This window comes from Hyla sarda, chromosome 1 (assembly GCF_029499605.1).
Source record: "Hyla sarda isolate aHylSar1 chromosome 1, aHylSar1.hap1, whole genome shotgun sequence".
NCBI lineage: Eukaryota > Metazoa > Chordata > Amphibia > Anura > Hylidae > Hyla > Hyla sarda.
Window position 1 is genome coordinate 26206822 of NC_079189.1, and position 19773 is coordinate 26226594.

At 39.7% G+C, this 19773-nt stretch overlaps 1 protein-coding gene and 1 long non-coding RNA gene across 2 annotated transcripts in view; one reads left to right on the top strand and one right to left on the bottom strand.

Annotated features, from left to right (window-relative positions):
* The window catches only part of GFRA4 (GDNF family receptor alpha 4), a 435063-nt gene that overhangs the window by 197598 nt on the left and 217692 nt on the right, over window positions 1–19773 (bottom strand). The gene's annotated exons all lie outside the window — the stretch shown is intronic.
* LOC130325697 (uncharacterized) lies at window positions 244–17315 on the top strand. Its single transcript, XR_008870509.1, has 3 exons — window positions 244–375; window positions 15152–15214; window positions 16701–17315. It is a non-coding gene; the product is annotated as an uncharacterized LOC130325697 (long non-coding RNA).

Sequence of the window (19773 nt, forward strand, 5' to 3'; positions counted from 1 at the left end):
TTCCGAGACGGTAGGATGTAGAGTTTAGTGAAAAGCTCAGTGAGCGTCATGATTATATGGTTACTAGCTTTTAAGAGCCGCACGATCCAATTGTGCCCGTTTCAGTCCTCAGCCTTTTATGTGGACTTTAAAGCCTCTTATGTCATTTCTATCATGTTACCAATTGATAATAATAACTGCCTTCTGTCTGTATGGCTTTTATTATAATTTTTTTTTTTTATTCCCCCCACATCAAAAAGGTGTCGAAAGCGGAGAAATCCACTAAGAAATACACAACCCCAGGCAGTCACGTAAGGAAAAGTGTCTCACCGAGAATTGTTGAAATAAGCAACTTTTGTTTCTTTGTATCTGGTTGCAAGATAAAGGCATCAAAGGGTGAGTGGGGGTCTCTAATGTACCGAGAGCAAAGCTCAACTTCAACATTTAGTTCAACATTATCAGCTTGTGAGAGTGTTTTGTGTATCTGAAATAATATAATGGATATAGTGCGATGAGCGTAACCAAACTGTGCAGTTCCATGTCGATCATACGGAACCAACAACAACTCAGCTATCCAAAAGTAACCAATGATGGTTGGGGTCCAGCCTTAGCTTTTGGGCTATATATTATCATTTATATGGTTCCCTAAGGAATTAGAAGGGTCTTCTGGGTCCCTTTAGGGCAGTGGTCTAAAACTGTAGCCTTCCAGATATCGCAAAACTTCAACTCCCAGTATGCCCGGACAGCCAACGGCTGTCCGGGCATGCTGGGAGTTGAAGTTTTGCAACATCTGGAGGACCACAGTGAGGCCTGGTACAAGGATTTTTGCCACCCTAGGCGAAAGCTTATTTTGCCGCCCTTTGACCCCGCCCATTGGACCCGCCCTATGACATGCCCCACCTTACACCTGGGGTGACACACTGTAAAAACCTCCTCCCCATATAATTACCTTGCTACTGGGGTGAAACACTTTAACAAACTCCCTTCTCGTGTAATCTCCTTACTACTGGGGTGACACACTGTAACAAACTCCTTTCTTGTGTAATCTCCTTACTACTGGGGTGACACACTGTAACAAACCCCTTTCTCATCTAATCACCTTACTACTGGGGTGGCAGGGTTTAGTTGGATGGGTGGGTGCTTCGGATGCTGGCTTACTTTATTGCTGCAGGCAGAGCGGTGCCCCCATCAAGCGTACGCTCTAGGTGGCTGCCTATTTTGCCTATAGGCGGAGTCGGCCCTGGCCACAGTTTAAGACCACTGCTTTAGCAGTCTAGGGCTTTATAAAACTGAAACCCTCCCATTGCTTTTAGTTTTCCCCCAGGAAACTCCAGTGATGTTAGTTCGGGGGGATGTGCATAGTTGGGCCAAATGTTACTCACCTTGGGAGTTGCTTTCCCACCTGCGGCAACAACTCTAAAGGAAGCTGTTGGCTGTGTCAGGTTGCCTTGATAACAAGGCAGCCTAACTCCTTTCTCTGGTCTTTGTCAGTGACTGTCATTCGGGTATCCACGGAGACCAGCTATCAAAGCCAATATCAGACCTAGCAGCCTACTTAAAGGGATATCGCCATTCAATCCTCTCTTGTTCCTAGTTGCTATTGACACTGATCTTAGCTTCATTACTGGATTCTGTTCTGTCTTGTCCCTCGGAATTGTCACTTGGTACCTGCTGTCCTTGTCCTGGTTTCGACCTGTTACCTGTCCTTTGACTATATCTCCACCTCATGCTCTGACTTGTAGCATTCGGACCACTTTCCCGACGATGGCCCTTGGCTCCACTTTCGACTATGCTAAAGTTATCCATACCTATCAACCATCCTGCCACCAGTTGAGGAATATTCTGAGAGCTGTGACGTGGGAACCTGACCTGAAAAGTCTATGGGGGAGATTTATCAAAACCTGTCCAGAGGAAAAGTTGCTGAGTTGCCCATGGCAACCAATCAGATCGCTTCTTTCATTCTTCACAGGCCTTTTTGAAAATGAAAGTAGCGATCTGATTGGTTGCTATGGGCAACTCAGCAACTTTTTCTCTGGACAGGTTTTAATAAATCTCCCTCTATACCTCTTTGCAGGGTGAAGTATGGGGGGAATCAGGATTCTTTAGACTCTACACCCTTGTCTAGCAAACACCAAAACCAATTGCATCTTAGAGGATCCACATTTTTTAGGTGAGAGAAAAAGCAGTATTGCATCATGCAGATCCACATGAATGAGTAACCATGTAAAACATGGCTGGGCCAAACCCACCGCAACAGGAGCAATCCTTAAAGGGCTACTCCAGTGGGGAAAAAAAAATCAAATCAACTGGTGCCAGAAAGTTAAACAGATTTGTAAATTTCTTCTATTAAAAAATCTCAATCCTTCCAGTACTTATCTGTCTGACCACAGTGCTCTCTGCTGACACCTCTGTCCATGTCAGGAACTGTCCGGCGCAGGAGAAGTTTTCTGAGGGGATTTGCTCCTGCAGCCAACAGTTCCTGACACGGAAAGAGAGCACTGAGGTCAGACAGAAAAGAACAACTCAACTTCTTCTGTAATATACAGCAGCTGATAAGTACTGGAAGGATTAAAGATTTTTTAATAGAAGTCATTTACAAATCTGATTAACTATCTGGCACCAGTTGATTAGAATTTTTTTTTTTTTCCCCTTTAAGGTCCCCTATACCAGGTCTAAAGTGTATAGGGATCTATCTACTTTCTACCAGCAACAGAATAGTCAGCCTGTTGGATTTCAACTAACCGATCCTTTTGTTCTCAGAGAGAGGCCACCTTCAGAGCTGTCTGGCAGCGGCTAATCCATTCTTTCTCCAATGAGATTACATGATTGTTTGGCCACACTGAATATTAATTTGTACGGGGAAATGAGGAGGCATATCTGTCAGCTGAACATTCAGCCAACAGCTATTGAAGGTGGATGGCCACCTTTGCTTAGTGGCTTTGTCCCTCACCAAAACACCGAACGCCTTTCACCTGTAGGTTGTGTATGGTATTTCGGCATTTTCCTTAATTTGGTTAAACTTTATAGACCAGACTGGTGCTGTTTCAGGTAAAAAGCAGACCTGTCACGCCCCCTCCTTAGGCTTGCATTGAGGGGGCGGAGCATGACGTCACATGGGGCGGAGCCGTGACGTCACTATGCTCCGTCCCCGTGATCGCCAGTATGCTCCGGGGGCTGATTCTAATAGGGTGCTGCATGCAAGATCACGGGGTTCCCCAGTGGCGGGACCCCCGCGATAAGGCATCTTATCCCCTTTGGATAGGGGATAAGATGTCTTAGCGCCGGAGTACCCCTTTAAAGGCTCTCAATAACAGAATATGTAGTTGAATGCCATTTTGGTGTTTATCTTTATAGATGGGGTATATACAGATAGGAACTTGGTAAACAGAGACATATTCAGAGACATATTCTTTACTGCTTTATATATATATATATATATATATATATATATATATATATATGTGTATATATTATTCGGCTCTGTTCTCCTTCCTTCATTACATGAATCCAAGGCCAGGTTTAGCATCCGGCCCAGTAGACCTTCACATATAGACATTGCAGGTAGCAGCTAATCGAGGGAGATTTATCAAAACTTGTGCAAAAGAAAAGTTGTCCAGTTGCCCATAGTAACCAATCAGATCACTTCTTTCATTTTGCAGAGGCCTTGTTAAAAATGAAAGAAGGAATCTGATTGGTTGCTATGGGAACTGGGCAACTTTTCCTCTGCACAGGTTTTGATAAATCTCCCCCAACATGTGCAGAGACAAACGTCCAAACATGTCTGACCAGTTTTGACAGCTGATGGTCAGGCAGATGTCACGAAAGACTCACGGATGATAGGTGCAAATACTTATTACATCTGAACAGGGCTCAAGTCTTGCAGGAACGAATGGGAACTGAGTTCCTGCACTTTTTTTTCCAGCAGGAACACCATTCCCAATAGCAGGAGCCCTGCAGGACCAGCCCTTGAGTGGAAATCTTAGATGAGTTCCCTTACTTTTTTTTCTAGGACTTGACCCCTGCATCTGAATCACTTCCCAACGCCAAACACATAAAATGTGTACTTGAAAGTGCTGTTACAAAAACCTTAGACATATCATAAGGACGGGTTTGGTAGTCAGAGTGTTTACACCCGACCAATCACTAGAACAAGCGAGAGCATCTCTCCTCGTTCTGTGTCTGTGAGACAGTCCCATTGACTTAATTGTGAGACCGTGTTGATCACGTGACGGAAGAGAACGTGTTAAAGGAGTACTACGGCCCTAAGACATCTTATCCCCTATCCAAAGGATAGGGGATAAGATGTCTGATCGCGGGGGTCCTGCCGCTGTGGACCCCTGCAATCTCTCATGCACCACCCACCTGTGTGAGCTGCACACCAGCGCTGGAGGCTCCGAGTCTGAAGCCTCATAACTACGGGGCTGGAGTATCGTGACGCCACAACTCCGCCCCCTTGTGATGTCATTCCTCCGCCCGCTCAATGCAAGTCTATGGGTGGGGTCGTGACGCCCGCACAGGTGGGTGCTGCATGAGAGATTGCGGGGGTCCCGCGGGTGGTCAGACATCTTATCCCCTATCCTTTGAATAGGGGATAAGATGTCTTAGGGCCAGAGTACCGACAATGGACGTAAATGTACATCATGGTGTGGTGGTACTTAACGCACCATGACGTACATTCACACTCCACCATGACCGCGAGCACCGGACCAGTGCTCGCATCATGCGCGGCAGGTTCCAGCTGCTATCAGCAGCCAGGGACCCGTCGGTAATGGCGGACATCCGCGATCTTGCGGATGTCCACCATTAACCTCTCAGATGCCGTGATCAATACAGATGCCGTGATTCATCCAGAATGGCGGCCGGAGGTCCCCTCACCTGCCTCCGGCCAACTCCTGGGGGTCTTCTGCTCTGGTCTGAGATCAAGCAGACCAGAGCAGAAGATAGCAGATAACACTGATCAGTGCTATGCCCTATGCATAGCACTGAACAGTATTAGCAATCAAGTGATTGCTATAGATAGTCCCCTATGGGGACTATTAAAATGTAAAAACAATAGTTAAAAATTTTAATCATCAGTTTTTCCCATTTTACCCTCCAAAAAGCGTCAAAAAAATTATTAATACACATATTTGGTATCGCCACGTGCGTAAAAGTCTAAACTATCAAAATATATTGTTCATTATCCTGTATGGTGAACGGCATAAACGTAAAAAAAAAAAAAAAGTACAAAATTGTTGCTTTTATGTCACATTTTATTCCCAAATTTTTTTTTAAAGTGGTACCAATAAAAACTACAAATCACGGTGCAAAGAATTAGCCCTCATACCACCCCATATAGGGAAAAATGAGAAAGTTATAGGTGGTCAAAATAGGGAAATTGCAAACTAACTAAATTTGTTAAAATAGTTTGAGATTTTTTTTTAAATATGGGTATCATTTTAATCATATTGACCCGTAGAATAAAGAAAACATGTAATTTTTACCGTTAAGTTTACAGCGTGAAAACAAAACCTTCCAAAATTAGCTAAGTTGCGGTTTTCTTTGAAATTTTCCCACTTAAATAATTTCATGGTAAAATGAGTGATGTCATTACAAAGTAAAATTGGTGACACAAAAAACAAGCCCTCATATGGGTCTGTGGATGGAAATATATAAGAGTTATGATTTTTAGAAGGTGAGGAGGAAAACCGAAAATGCAAAAAAAAAATTGGCCTTGCCCTTAAGGCCAAAATGGGCCTGGTCCTTAAAGGGGTACTCCGGTGCTTACACATCTCATCCCTTATCCAAAGGATAGGGGTTAAGATGCCTGATCAGACAGCCATGCAGTCGACCGTAATCAGACCTGAAGTGAACACGCTCCGGGGACTGATTACAAACAGGGTGCCGCGTGCATAATCCCGGAGGTCCCCAGCTGCGGGACTCCCGCGATAATGGCATCTTATCCCCAATCCTTTGGATAGGGGATGAGATGTGTAAGCACCAGAGTACCCCTTTAAGGGGTTAAGCTTGCACTTTTCCCTGCTCGTTCTACATTCAGACCCTGACCGATCACTAAAACAAGTGGGGAGAGATGTGCACTTCTCTCCCCGTTCTGTGTCTATGTGAGCAAAACCACCTTGATCCCGTAACACAGAGCTGGAAGAGAACGCATTAAGCACAAACTTCTCCCAGCTCGTTCTAGACTTGCTGTCTCAAAAGCTTGCTGTTCAACATAAAATGCCCTATATTTTTCTATGCCATTAGAAGGTACTATAATACATAGATATTCAGAACAATTCAAATTTATCCTGGATCGACTGTGGTCACAAGATCTCTGAATATCCCATAGAAATACCCTTTAAAAAGTTAGTAAACACCCTGTCTCTTTGTGACTTTTTTTTACTTTGAGTTTAAAGGGATAGATGGCCAGTGGAGGACATTTGAGCATCGGAAATTAAAAAACCAAAAAAATATATTTTTAAAAGGTTGTCAAACTTAGAACAACCCCTGTCCATGAACCCCATGTCTATTGTTTCAGATGGCAGACTGGGGTCACAAGACCTATGAGGATCCTATGGAATTACTTTCCATGTTCAATGTTTTTGGGGCATTATCTTGTGTTATGTTTTCCCTGTAGGTTCCAGATGCTTCACCTAGGTATAAAAGCACATTGATAATGGCTGGTGAACGTTTGGTAAGGGAGCCTCCTGGATAATCTGGTCAACCACTTCAAGCCAAATTCAGCCAACTCATCCAACTCAAGGAACTTTTCATCCCACTTACACTTTATCTTCTCATGATTTATTCTCCAGCCTCCTCCCCACCCATTAGCAAACCATGCACTTTAGCTGAAATATCTGCATCTCACAAACCACTGACTGATCCATAGTTCTTCACTTCACACCCTAACAGGTAGCAATCCTTACGCTTCCCTTCTACTCATAGACTAGAAGAGCAATTCACCATTGTCAGAAGACAAAGCTCTGCACTGTGAAGGCGTTCTGATCTACAATGGGGATTCGCCCATCCACCGTATAGTACAGAGCAATTATTAATTGTGTTTGCACAGTAAACAAGGCTTGTTGCATTGGAATCTAATGTATCTCATTGGGATTCCTGTATTAAGCTGTAGAGACCTATCCAAGCAATATAATCACCATATAGCACACATGGGAAATTATGGGCGGCATTACGTCTAAAATTGGAGACACACAAAATGAGTCATTCCCAAGACTTCATTTCCAATGTTCATGTAACGTGCTGGGGTTATATAGGAACACATGCCACTGAATGACTAAAGTGAGGAGAATGACTAAAGTGATAGCTTCTTTTAGGCTACAAATGACATGTCACATATACAAGTCAAAATAGAATAGTATAAGTTTATGTACTGGACCTCCAACTGTGTGGCAGGTTAAATGGACCCCTGGGGCACTTCTGATGGCTGAACTCCCTTGGCTTACAGTCCCATTAGTCTCTATGACAGCTTTTTCAGGTTAGTCGCTAACAGCTAGAGGGAATAGCATTGGGCCACCAAAGAGTAGTTACTGAAGGTCTACACAGTTTTAGTGTAAATATTCTAAAACTACATTTATTTTTCTAGGACACTGAAATTTCTATGAAAATATGTGTAATTAAGAATTAAATCCAATTTTTATGGAAGTTTCCTGCTGCATGTCTATAACTCTTACAGTAAAGAATCCTTTAATACTTTAGTATATGAGGTGATAGGTCTGTTGCTCTTATAAAGAATCTTTCATTCAGATTTTATGATAGTAATTGAGGTGATAAGGCAATAGTAGTAACAGTAAAGAATTCTTTAGCTAGGTTTTATTGAAGGATGTGAAAAAGAATTACAAAGCTCTTACACTAAAGAATTCTCTATGTCAGATTTCCTGATAGTATATGTGAAGATCAGTCTATAGCTCTTATAGTAAAGAATGCTTTAGCTAGGTTTTATGGACAGATATGTCTATAGCTCTAACAGTAAAGAATGCTTTAGCTAGGTTTTATAGACAGATATGTCTATAGCTCTAACAGTAAAGAATGCTTTAGCTAGGTTTTATGGACAGATATGTCTATAGCTCTAACAGTAAAGAATGCTTTAGCTAGGTTTTATGGACAGATATGTCTATAGCTCTAACAGTAAAGAATGCTTTAGCTAGGTTTTATAGACAGATATGTCTATAGCTCTAACAGTAAAGAATGCTTTAGCTAGGTTTTATGGACAGATATGTCTATAGCTCTAACAGTAAAGAATGCTTTAGCTAGGTTTTATGGACAGATATGTCTATAGCTCTAACAGTAAAGAATGCTTTAGCTAGGTTTTATGGACAGATATGTCTATAGCTCTAACAGTAAAGAATGCTTTAGCTAGGTTTTATGGAAGGATGTAACAATAAGTACAAAGCTCTTACACTAAAGAATCCTTTAAATCAAGTTTCATGATAGTATTTGTGACGATTACTCTTTAGCTCTTAGAGTAAAGAATCCTTTAGCTAGGTTTCATGGAATGATGTAATGATAGGTGCAAAGTTTTATGCTAAAGAATCCTATAAATCAGGTTTCATGATACTATATGTGAAAATAGGCCTATAGCTCTTACAGAGTCCTTTAACGAGGTTTTGTAAACATATATATATATGTATATATATAGTAGTATGTCTATAGCTCTAACAGTAAAGAATCATTTCATCAGGTTTAATGAAAATATATGAAACAATATGCCTATAGCTTTTACAGTACAGATTCATTTTGCAAAGTTTTCTGGAAAAAATGTAATAAGTCTATAGCTCTTTCAGTGAAGAATCCTTTAGCTAGGTTTTATGAAAGTACATGAGTATAGGTCTATAACTCTTACAGAAAAGATTCCTTCCCCTTAGGTTCACCAGGTTTTATAAATGTTTACATCAGTCTATCAGCTGATAGAGTGAAAAATTCCTTAGTTTCTTCATTTAAATAAATGTTATAGGTTTAAAGGGGTACTACGGTGAAAAACTTTTTTTTTTAAATGAACTGGTGCCAGAAGGTTAAACAGATTTGTAAATTACTTCTATTAAAAAATCTTAATCCTTTCAGTACTTTTTAGCAGCTGTTTGCTACAGAGGAAATTCTTTACTTTTTGAATTTCTTTTTTGTGTTGTCCACAGTGCTCTCTGCTGACACCTGATGCCCGTAACAGGAATTGTCCAGAGCAGGGGAAAATCCCCATAACAAACCTATGCTGCTCTGGACAGTTCCTGACACGGACAGAGGTGTCAGCAGAGAGCACTGTGGACAACACAAAAAAGAAATTCAAAAAGTAAAGAATTTGCTCTGTAGCATACAGCTGCTAAAAAGTACTAAAAGGATTAAGATTTTTTAATAGAAGTAATTCACAAATCTGTTTAACTTTCTGGCACCAGTTCATTAAAAAAAAAAAAAAGTTTTCCACCAGAGTACCCCTTTAAAGCTTCTACAGTAAAGAAAGTATATAGTATATGCCAAGGCTGTCATTGGTATAGAAGTATATGTCATAAATATGCTCTTACAGTAAAGAATACAGTCACATGTTATATTTGTGGCTAAAATACATTCTAAAATATCAATACCAAGGTGTAACTTGACATTGAAAACAGTAATAACGGAATCAAATGTTATATATAATTATAAACTTAAATGGTGTAACTTATAGAAGTAGAATTTTCCTTTTTACAGAGTAATAAACCCTAACATATGGGCAAAAATCCACTTAAAGATAAAAACAAATATTATAAAAAAAGTAAATAGAAAATATTAATAAATTAAAATGAAATAAAATTTCCAGCAGCAGCTTCAAAGTCAGGACCGATATCTGGCAATGTCAAGCTCCTTTGCAGATCGCTGGCAGTGCGCGGAGTGATAATATACAACCATCTCACCATTTGGTAAATAGTTTAGAGACTCTGGGCTATTCTGTTGAATAATACACTAGATATTTTTTTTCCTGTTTTATAGCTCATCAGAAATTGCCAAAGTGTGATTAGGAACTTATGAGAACGACTCTCAGCGGGAAATTGCACACTTTGTCAATATGTTTCTTACTTACAGCTTGGATATTTATTCTAGTTTACATATAAATTAATTTTGCCGTGCTTTGGGTAAAAAAAAGCTATTTTTTTTCCCGGCTTAGGCAGAAGCTAAGCAATATTCAGACTTAACTAAACATGAGGTACTGAGCGCCAAGACCCCGTTCTAGTTAGCATTGCCGACACCTCCTGAAGCTCACCGTCTGTGGGTTAAATTGATGCACCACAGGCAGAACAACCTGCAGCTTCCAATTGAGAAAGTCTTTAAAATACTGCAAGACAGAACTAAATGGGGAGCAGTGTGAGAACACGATACCTGGGCAACTAAGAAATGCCAAAAGGTTTCATTCTCTTCTTAATAAATTCACTGAAATATATAATGGATGAAGTTTGCAGTTTTTATCATTCAGAAATTTCAGGAAGTGTGAGCTGAAAAAGTAACAAATTCTAGAGTTTGGACAGTCAACTGGATACAGGTTAGGGCCAAGGTGTCAGGTCTTGGTAGCCAGCAGTGCAGGCCTGGATCTAGCCCAAACCAGTGTCCCTACCTACCTACTTAGATGTTCTGCTCTAAATGGCAGCCCTCAACTGGGTGATGGTCCCTAAATCAAATTAGTGCAGGGGCTTCAGAAAGCGTTAAACAGTCCAGGCCGATAACACATGGGTAAATACAGTACAAGGTCAGCAAAGAGTATAAGGAGCAAAGTCAGAGGTCAGAATCAAAAGGGCAGTGGAGTACAAAATCAGAAGCAAAACAAAATTAGTACAGGCAATAGGTTTAATCTAGACAATGGTACAGTACAAAATCAGAAACTAAGAAATTCCAAAAGGTTTTATTTTTTCTTAATACATTTACTGTAATATATAATGGATGAAGTTTACAATTTTTAACATTCAGATATTTCAGGAAATCTGAGCTCAAAAAGTAACAAATTCTAGAGTTTGGACAGTCAACGTGATACAGGTTGTCAAGAGCCGTCAAACCGTCCAGGCCAATAACACATAGGCAAATACGGTACAAAGTCAGCAAAGAGTATAAGGAAACACGTTAGAGGTCAGAATCAAGAAGGCAGTGATGTGCAAAATCAGAGGCATAACAAAATCAAGACAGGCAATGGGTCAAAGCTAGACAGCTGCACAGTACAAAATCAGTAGACAGGAAAATGATTAGGGCACAGGTAAAAAGTCAGGTCACAGGGCAAACGTCAATCACATGCATAGGTTAGAAATATAAGTCAGTTTAAATATCCTACCACTGGGAGGTGTGAGCATCAAGTCTCTAAAGCTGATTGGCCCGAAGCTTACATATCCTCGATAGCAGGGTTGTTATCAAAACAACTAGCAACGCCTGGGCTAGAATAAACCCCAAATCATTTTTTAGGAAAATGTTTAACTATTTAATTTGTTCTTTTTTAGTCCAATAGCTGCTGTAGAGTATTCCTCTTTTGTGGCTACGCCATAAGTATGGGCAAGATCATCAAAGATCCTCCAGTCTGGATCAATACACCGTAGTATACTATAGAATGTGATAAATTGCTTAAAGGGGTACTCCATTGCTAGACATCTTATCCCCTATCCATGAGTTTGGGAGGCCACGATCACAAGGGGTCACGCCACACCCCTCGTGAGGTCACGCCCCTTCCACGGACCGGATCCCTGTGATCAGACATCTTATAAGGGATAAGATGTCTAGCAATAGAGTACCCCTTTAAGCACTAGGTAACTAAGTTAAACAGTGTTCATCAAGCCAGTATTCACTAATCAAAAACACTTCAACCAGTTACTGTTCTCACAAGACCCTCCTCTATGACACCTAAATGCTCTTCTAGTAGTGGTCTTAGGAAGACAATACCTTCAACATATATACAATTATATCGACCTCACTGATATCTAGTGAAAATGTTTACTGCACACAGAGAAGGCTTTTTATGATGGAAACTGCAGAAGTTTATACAAAAGTCTGCACTTTCACATCACATCATAATTAAAACTTTTGCATTTACACATTATGAGAGTAAAGAGTTAGATGAATAGATGTTTTATGCAGTATTTTCCAAGTGATCTGTGGTGTAGAAGCGTAGGCACAATTTTTTTTTTCATTAAAAAGAAAGAAAATCTAAAAACAATGTCACTAAATGCTTCATGTGTCATTAAGACAACTTCATGGGTCTACGAGGCGCTGTATGTTTTTTTCTTTTATATCCACAAATGTGTTTATATATGGTTACGAGGATGTTTAGAAGATCGCCTAATTTATAAATATAATATAGTAAAAATAAAAGGAATATTTAAACATACTCAGGGATGACTTAAAAATATGTTTTACTTACCATGGGAAATGCTAACATTTTGGTTAACTTTGCGTTCAATGTTCAATTTTGATTTTTAAACAATGGAGGCCTGTTGTTGATATAGTTTTTGATTTCAGATCTTTGGAGTTCTGTACATGACTACTGATCTATAGTATCCTCTGTTCATGACCACGGATCTATAGTGTCCTCTGTTCATGTACGCTGATCTAGAGTATCCTCTGTTCATGACCACTGAGTCCTCTGTTCATGTCTGCTGATCTATAGTGTCCTCTGTTCATGACCGCTGATCCATAGTGTCTCCTGTGCTGCTCACTGATCTGTGTCCCCTAAACTTAATCTTTTATAGAGTTCTATTCACTTTAGTTCAGGGAGGGACCTGCACCGAGTTGTCAATCCACTGGTTAGGGTGGATGGGCAAGTAGGCAGGGAGAGTGGTTTTAGGGTCAGTTTAGGGCTCACTCTCCCTGTCCCCCGGTCGGTCCCTGACACTGACACTCCTTCCTGCTTTCAACCCCAACTTCAGAGAGCTACTGTATCTCTCTGCCCTAAACTTAATCCAATTCTCAGACGTAACCTCAGTTAACAGAATCTCCAACTCTCAAACCAACTATCCTTTCTAAACTAAGACATCTACATGAACTCTTAACTCAGAACTCTTAACCCCAGCCTCTGAGAGCAAACTCTCAATTCCAGATTCACACCCTCTCGCCACTCAACTTTCAAGCCAATTCCTAACCCCAACCTTTGAGAACTTTATCACCATCCAACTCTCAACCCATGTCTCAGTAATCTCTCCATGTGACTTTCAACCAAGCTTATCAACCAACTTTTAAACCATTTCTCAACCTTAAAGGAGATTTGCAGTGGTATATAACTTATCCCTTCTCTGCGCGGCTAGTGCTCGTGTTGTCGACCTCACTGAGGTCGACAGACATGCCCCCTCCATTCAGCTCTATGGGAGAAGAAGGGATGAACGAACACTGCATCTCCACCTCTCCCATAGAGATAGATGGAGGAGAGAGCCGCGACAAAGCCAGTGCCCCGTACAGGAGATGGAGGGGGTCCCAGCGGTCGGACCCCCTGCGATCAAACACTTAAAGCTGCAGATCTCCTTTAATCTCCTCCAACCATAACCTTGAAGAGTTATCTCTCCACCAACTTTCAAAACAACTCTCCTCCCAAGTCTCAGCACAACCCTCAACCATAGTTTCAGCTCAACCTTAAGAGATCATTGGTGACCTTATTAATAGACCCTCACCAATCAAAACTCCTAAAAATGATACTGTGACATACCATAAGTTTTTTGTATTTTTTTAAATCCAAGAGTGACCCTTTCTCTGTGGATAAGAACCTCTGAGGTCAATGGCCCTTCTAAAGGTATCCATAAAGACTTCTTTTTACGAGACCCAGAAGTAATCAGGTACTGACTGAATGCTATCTCTTTAGGCAATGGAAGGAGGGGGTCCAGCTTTCTATTAAATTTCAGAAAATAACTAAAAGGCACAACCCCCTATAACATTTTTGGCCTAGTACTACCACTCTGTTATCAACAACAAGATTAATAACATAAGTCAGTGCTTATTGATCAGGGTGCAACGCATTTTTATAAGGTCACTCAAAGGAAAAATAAAAAAATTATAAAAACTGTTCTTTTTTGTCCATAATATGAGCAGATAAACAATTAATAATGTGATTGTGTTTATTCACCTCCATGCTCCTCCATTTCCCTCCACCTCCAGTATAGAGGCTATTATATACATTATACATTAATTCATTGATAAGTACATCCTTAGGTGGATTTTGTTTTTTGTTTTGCTTTTTTCCAATATATATTTATAATTGCAATATATAAATGCAATAAAACTCTCCGTCAGTCTGTAATTTTCAGGGGATCGTGAGGATAATTGTACCTTGCTTTCATATGCGTACAGGAGAGCTGCTTACGTTGTCGGCTTCTAGCATGCTGGGATATGCAATTACCTCTCCGTAATTACACAGCGTGATGTGCCATGTTGAGTATTTGCACTTTTATTAAGTACTCCTGAATATATTGTGTATAATGGGCACTGTTCATATCCATGTGAAAGTTCACATTACTTGTATGAAATTACATGAGCTTAACATGTGAACATAGAAGCCGTGCATGGCAGAAGAATGGGAGTCGGGAATAAGTCCTTCAAGGGGTACTCTGCCCCTAGACATCTTATCCCCTATCCAAAGGATAAGGGATAAGATGTCTGATCGCTGGGGTCCTGCCGCTGGGGACCCCCGCGATCTCCCTGCTTCACCCAGCATTCGTTTAGACCGTCAGTTGCAGTGCTGGAGGCTTGTGACATCACAGCCATGCCCCGCTCATGACGCCAAGGCAACACCCCCTCAATGCAAGTCCATTGGAGGGGGCGTGACGGCCTCCCATAGACTTGTATTGAGGGGGCATGGCCGGGATGTCACGAGCGGGGCGTTACCGTCGTGACATCACAAGCCTCCGCCTCACATCACCAGTAACCCATCACGAAGCAAAGTTAGCTCCATACACCGGATGTCTGGGGTGCTGCAGCTGTCAGGACCCCACAATAGGGACCCCCGTGATCAGACATCTTATCCCCTAGGAGATAAGATGTCTAGAGGTGGCGATATCTAGGGGTGGAGTACCCCTTTAATGCCTATGACCATGTGCAATTCGGCGTTTCATTATATTTGCAATATGGAACCAAATAATGCATCGTGTGGTTCTGTATGAGGTCCTGGGATTTTTTGTCTGATATGTTACCCTGCCTAAAATGTCTCATTGTATTTCCATCTTTTTCCATGGTGGTGCATATGAACCCACTGTAGGTATTTTAAAGGGGTACTCCAGAGGGGAAAAAAAAGTTTTAAAATCAACTGGTGCCAGAAAAGGTTTGTAAATTACTTTTATATAAAAATCTTAATCTTTCCAGTACTTATCAGCTGCTGTATGCTATAGAGGAAGTTGTGTAGCTCTTTCCAGTCTGACCACAGTGCTCTCTGCTGCCACCTCTGCCCTTGTCAGGAACTGTCCAGAGCAGGAAACCTTCCCTATGGGAATTTGCTCCTGCTTTGGACATTCCTGACATGGACAGAGGTGGCAGCAGAGAACACGCTTAAAAGTTTTGGTGTATGCACATGTTGCCAAGGGGTAAAAGAACTTTGATTGCTGTCATTTGTCTCTCATCTTTGTAAACAAGTCAGACCGCTATCAACAGTATCTCTTCCTCTGGAGGGTCCAACATGTTCATGCAGTACACACACAGTCCATTGATTTCAATAAGCAATGTGTAATGCTCCATTTCACCTGTGGTGTCACTGCAGGGTAACTGAACACTTGTTGCTGATCTCCTTATTGGTTAAAGCTGAGTGATGGAGGTCCCAGCAATATGCCGCTATGCAATCAGTTTATTGCCGAGGAACTCTTCTAACCAGGGTGGGCAACACAGCTGGAAACCACTGGGCACTCGAAAACCTAAGAATCAGATCAGTCAACAGCAGCTTGTTGACTGATTCCTGCAGAGAATTGAATGCACAGGAAAATAAATAAATAAAAATACATTTCAGATTCTACATGTTTTCATTATCCAGGGTTGTCCCATTAAGACCAAGACCAACAACACATGAGCTAAGTAAAGTGGGTTTTGAGCAGTTGACCCCCCCCCCCTTTATGACATCCTAAAGGGGTATAAGGAAAGGGCTTGACTTTATTATAGGATTTCAGATTTTTTTTTTATTTGACTATGCTACAGAGGCTGTAAAGTTGGTGTAGTTCTTAATATAGTGTTTGTACCTGTGTCTGTTGGTGGTCTCATAATTCTTATGTGATCTTTGCCCCGATGTTCATTTTTAGCAGTATAAAAATGAGTGTTGTCTCAGGTTTTCCCAGGTTGCAGTACAGCCTGAGACATTACATCACTAATCAGGTGTGGAAAGGGAGCCTGTCTGTGCTTCAATGGGTGGAGCGACCAATGGGTGGGAGATTATTCTTCACAGAGCTGAAAGGAATTGCAGTTTCAAGCCCAGCACGAATAGATGGGAGCCTAGCTGTGCTGCAAGGGGTAAGTCAGCTTCCACCCAGACCAAAGGGATTTTCAGGATTGTAGTTGGAGGCAGGGAACACAAACAGGAAATAGCCCGTTCAAGTAATTGAGCAAGCAGTGTCATGGGGGACTCAGAACATGACCATTTAACATCAACACAACCACAAATCCTTGCTAAGCATGTCCATTACTGTCTGGCAGGTACTAAAGTCACCTTTTGTTGGATAACCCCTTTAGGTGTATTGCATATTGGATAGCATTAGGAATTTTCTGGTCCCAACAGGCACTTTCAAGAAATGGAAACAGAAATATAATCTTTTTTTTCCCTTTATTAGATAACATATTACCTATGCTGATCCCCTCTACTTTCTAGGGATATATAATACTGCCACCAAATAAAGGCTTCAATCTCAAAAACAACACCAAGGAGAACATAAATACTCAGAAAAAGCTTCAATATAACTGGAAAATTGCTTCTCTTTCGCAGCCCCAGCCGATGTTAGGAGCCTGTTAATCACATTGGATACACACTGTTAGCTGGAAAACTTTATAGAATCTCCGGTTGTCAGAATTTTTTTTTTTTGCCTCACACGAAAGAGAAAAATGAGATCAAATCTTAATATCAGTCTTTTTCAATGACTTTTGTGGAAAATGATATATATATTTTATTGGAATTATTTCTTCACCTGCCATCTGTTAGAACGCTGGCATTTTGTGCTTCTGCGCCGCCACTGAGAATGAATAATACATATGTACCTGTAGTTCACTGCAGATTAGTAAAGGCCACCATGCCATTCCTGAAATGCTCTTTATTTTTGTGTTTGCTTAGAGTATCTCTGACCTTACTGCTGGAATATTCACATTTTCTAAAGTTTAAAGGCTGTTACAGCTTGATCTTTATTACTTTTTTTAAAATGTATTTTCTATGTTAGTTATTCATTTATTGTATTTTTTTTAAACAATTACTTTTTTATGGATTTTTTGGGGTTACTTTATGTCATTCATTATATTTTTTTGTTTTTATGTTTTCATATATTATTTGGTGGCAGAAAGTTAAACATATTTGTAAATTACTTCTATTAAAAAATCTTAATCCTTCCAGTAGTTATTAGCTGCAAAATGCTACAGTGGAAATTCCTTTCTTTTTGGAACACTGATGACATCACGAGCACAGTGCTCTCTGCTGACATCTCTGTCCATTTTAGCAACCATGCATAGCAGATGCATAGCAGATGTATGCTAAGGGCAGCATGGTGGCTCAGTGATTAGCATTGCTGCCTTGCAGTGCTGGGGACTTGGGTTCAAATCCCACGAAGGACAACAATAAATAAAGTGTTATTATTATTATAATAACATCAGCAGAGAGAACTGTGCTCGTGATGTCATCAGAGAGCATTCCAAAAAGAAAAGAATTTCCTCTGTAGTATTCAGCAGCTAATAAGTACAGGAAGGATTAAGATTTTTTTATAGAAGTAATTTACAAATATGTTTAACTTTCTGCCACCAGTTGATTTAAAAGAAAAAAGGTTTTCACCGGAGTACCCCTTTAACTGTTTATTTTATAATATTTTTTTTAATTTTGTTTATGTCATGTATTTTTATATTAATATTTGTTTATGTATTTTTATATTAATATTTCATTCACTGTGTTTATTTTATATTTTTATTTTATTTTATTTATTTTATTATTAATTTTATTAACTATTTTTTTCTTACTCATTTCTTCTATTATTTTTTATTTTGTCACATATTTTATAAATTAACCTTATTTTCTTTGTTTTATGCTGCAGTTTACTTTTTTTTTTATAAAGTTATACTGTAATTTAATTTAATTTTAATTTAGTTATATATTTTTTGATTTTACATTGTTAAGTATTTTTAATATCAATATTTAACTTTCTTTTTTTTATAGCATGCATGTTTATGGAAAAAACTTTTGGATATGTCACACGTGGTATATATGCTAAAAAGTTAAAGGGGTACTCCATTGCAGAACATTTTATCCTCTACCCACAAGATAGGGGATAAGTGTCTGATCGCGCGAGGTCCGACTGATGGGAGTTCCGCTATCTCCTGCAGGCAGGAGATCGTGGGGGTCCTAGTGATTGTGCCCCCTACGATCAGACACTTATCTCCTATCCTGTGAATAAAGGATAAGATGTTCTGCAACAGAGTACCCCCTTAGCCTTACACCTGATACTATGAGTGGCTCAACAAGTCATATGGAATCATTCATACAAACGATCAGATCAAAAAAATGCCAGACTAAACTAAAAACTAAACAAACACATTGGCAGGCTTATTCAAAGATTGGTGTATTTTTCTGCATGTTTTTTCTTTTACGTTAATTATTAATTTACTTGGGATTCTCAAAAACCCCTAATATATGGTTAAATATATGGTTGAATATATGGTTAAAAAAAAATTGCAGCACTTTTTTTTTACGCCAAATAGTTACAATTCTGCACCACTTTTGCCAATTTATGTGCCATAATTGAAAACCCAGGAAAATACAGGTGGGGAGAGCGATATCTGAGGCAGAAAAAAAAAGAAAATACAAAAATAAAAATGGCCTGGCCTTTAAGGTCAAAATGGGCTTGGTCGTTAAGGGGTTAAAAAAAAGTTTTATATGGGTGTTTAGGTGACAAAATAAAAGCTTTAGGACTTTGAGAATGAGTGGTGCAAAAAAGAATAAAAAAGTACAATCGATAAAAAATAAAATAAAATGGTCCTTAAAGGCAAAATTATATGAGTAATTAAGGGGTTAAACTGCTTTTAATACTTATATACAGCTATATATTGTTTGTCTAGGCTTTTAACATAAAATTTAGCACACAAAAAAAAATCAAAAAAAATCATGTTTTACACCACCTCAGAGCTGGTGTGAATTTTACATTATATTTTTCAAGTAAATTGTCTACACAGCCTTTGAAAATATATAGTAAATTCTCAAATTATGTTGGCACGCCCACTTTAGCAGTTTTGACTTGGACCGTGCAAACCTTGCAGAAAACCAATGTACACAGTTTTGAATATTTATCAGGTATTTTTCATGCCAAAATTGGTGTGAAAATAAATTTTTTTACCGCAACGAGCTTTGAATACCCCCCCTCATTGAGCTTGCACACAGTGCACATCCGAATCTGCCCAACTATATCATACAGCTGCAACTGGCCAAAAAAAAATCCAGCAAGATGGATGAGAGTTTTGGCAGACATAGATCTGCTATTAATCATAGCGAAAGATTAAGTGGACAATTTACAGATGACTTTATATAAGGTGTATGTACACCCTTTGTAAAAAAAATGTGGCATTTTTTTTGACAATTACTGTGAATAAAATGGCCAAAATATTGTGTGTACAAAAACACACCTGTATTTGTTACACAGCGGGAACATAGCCTAAGAG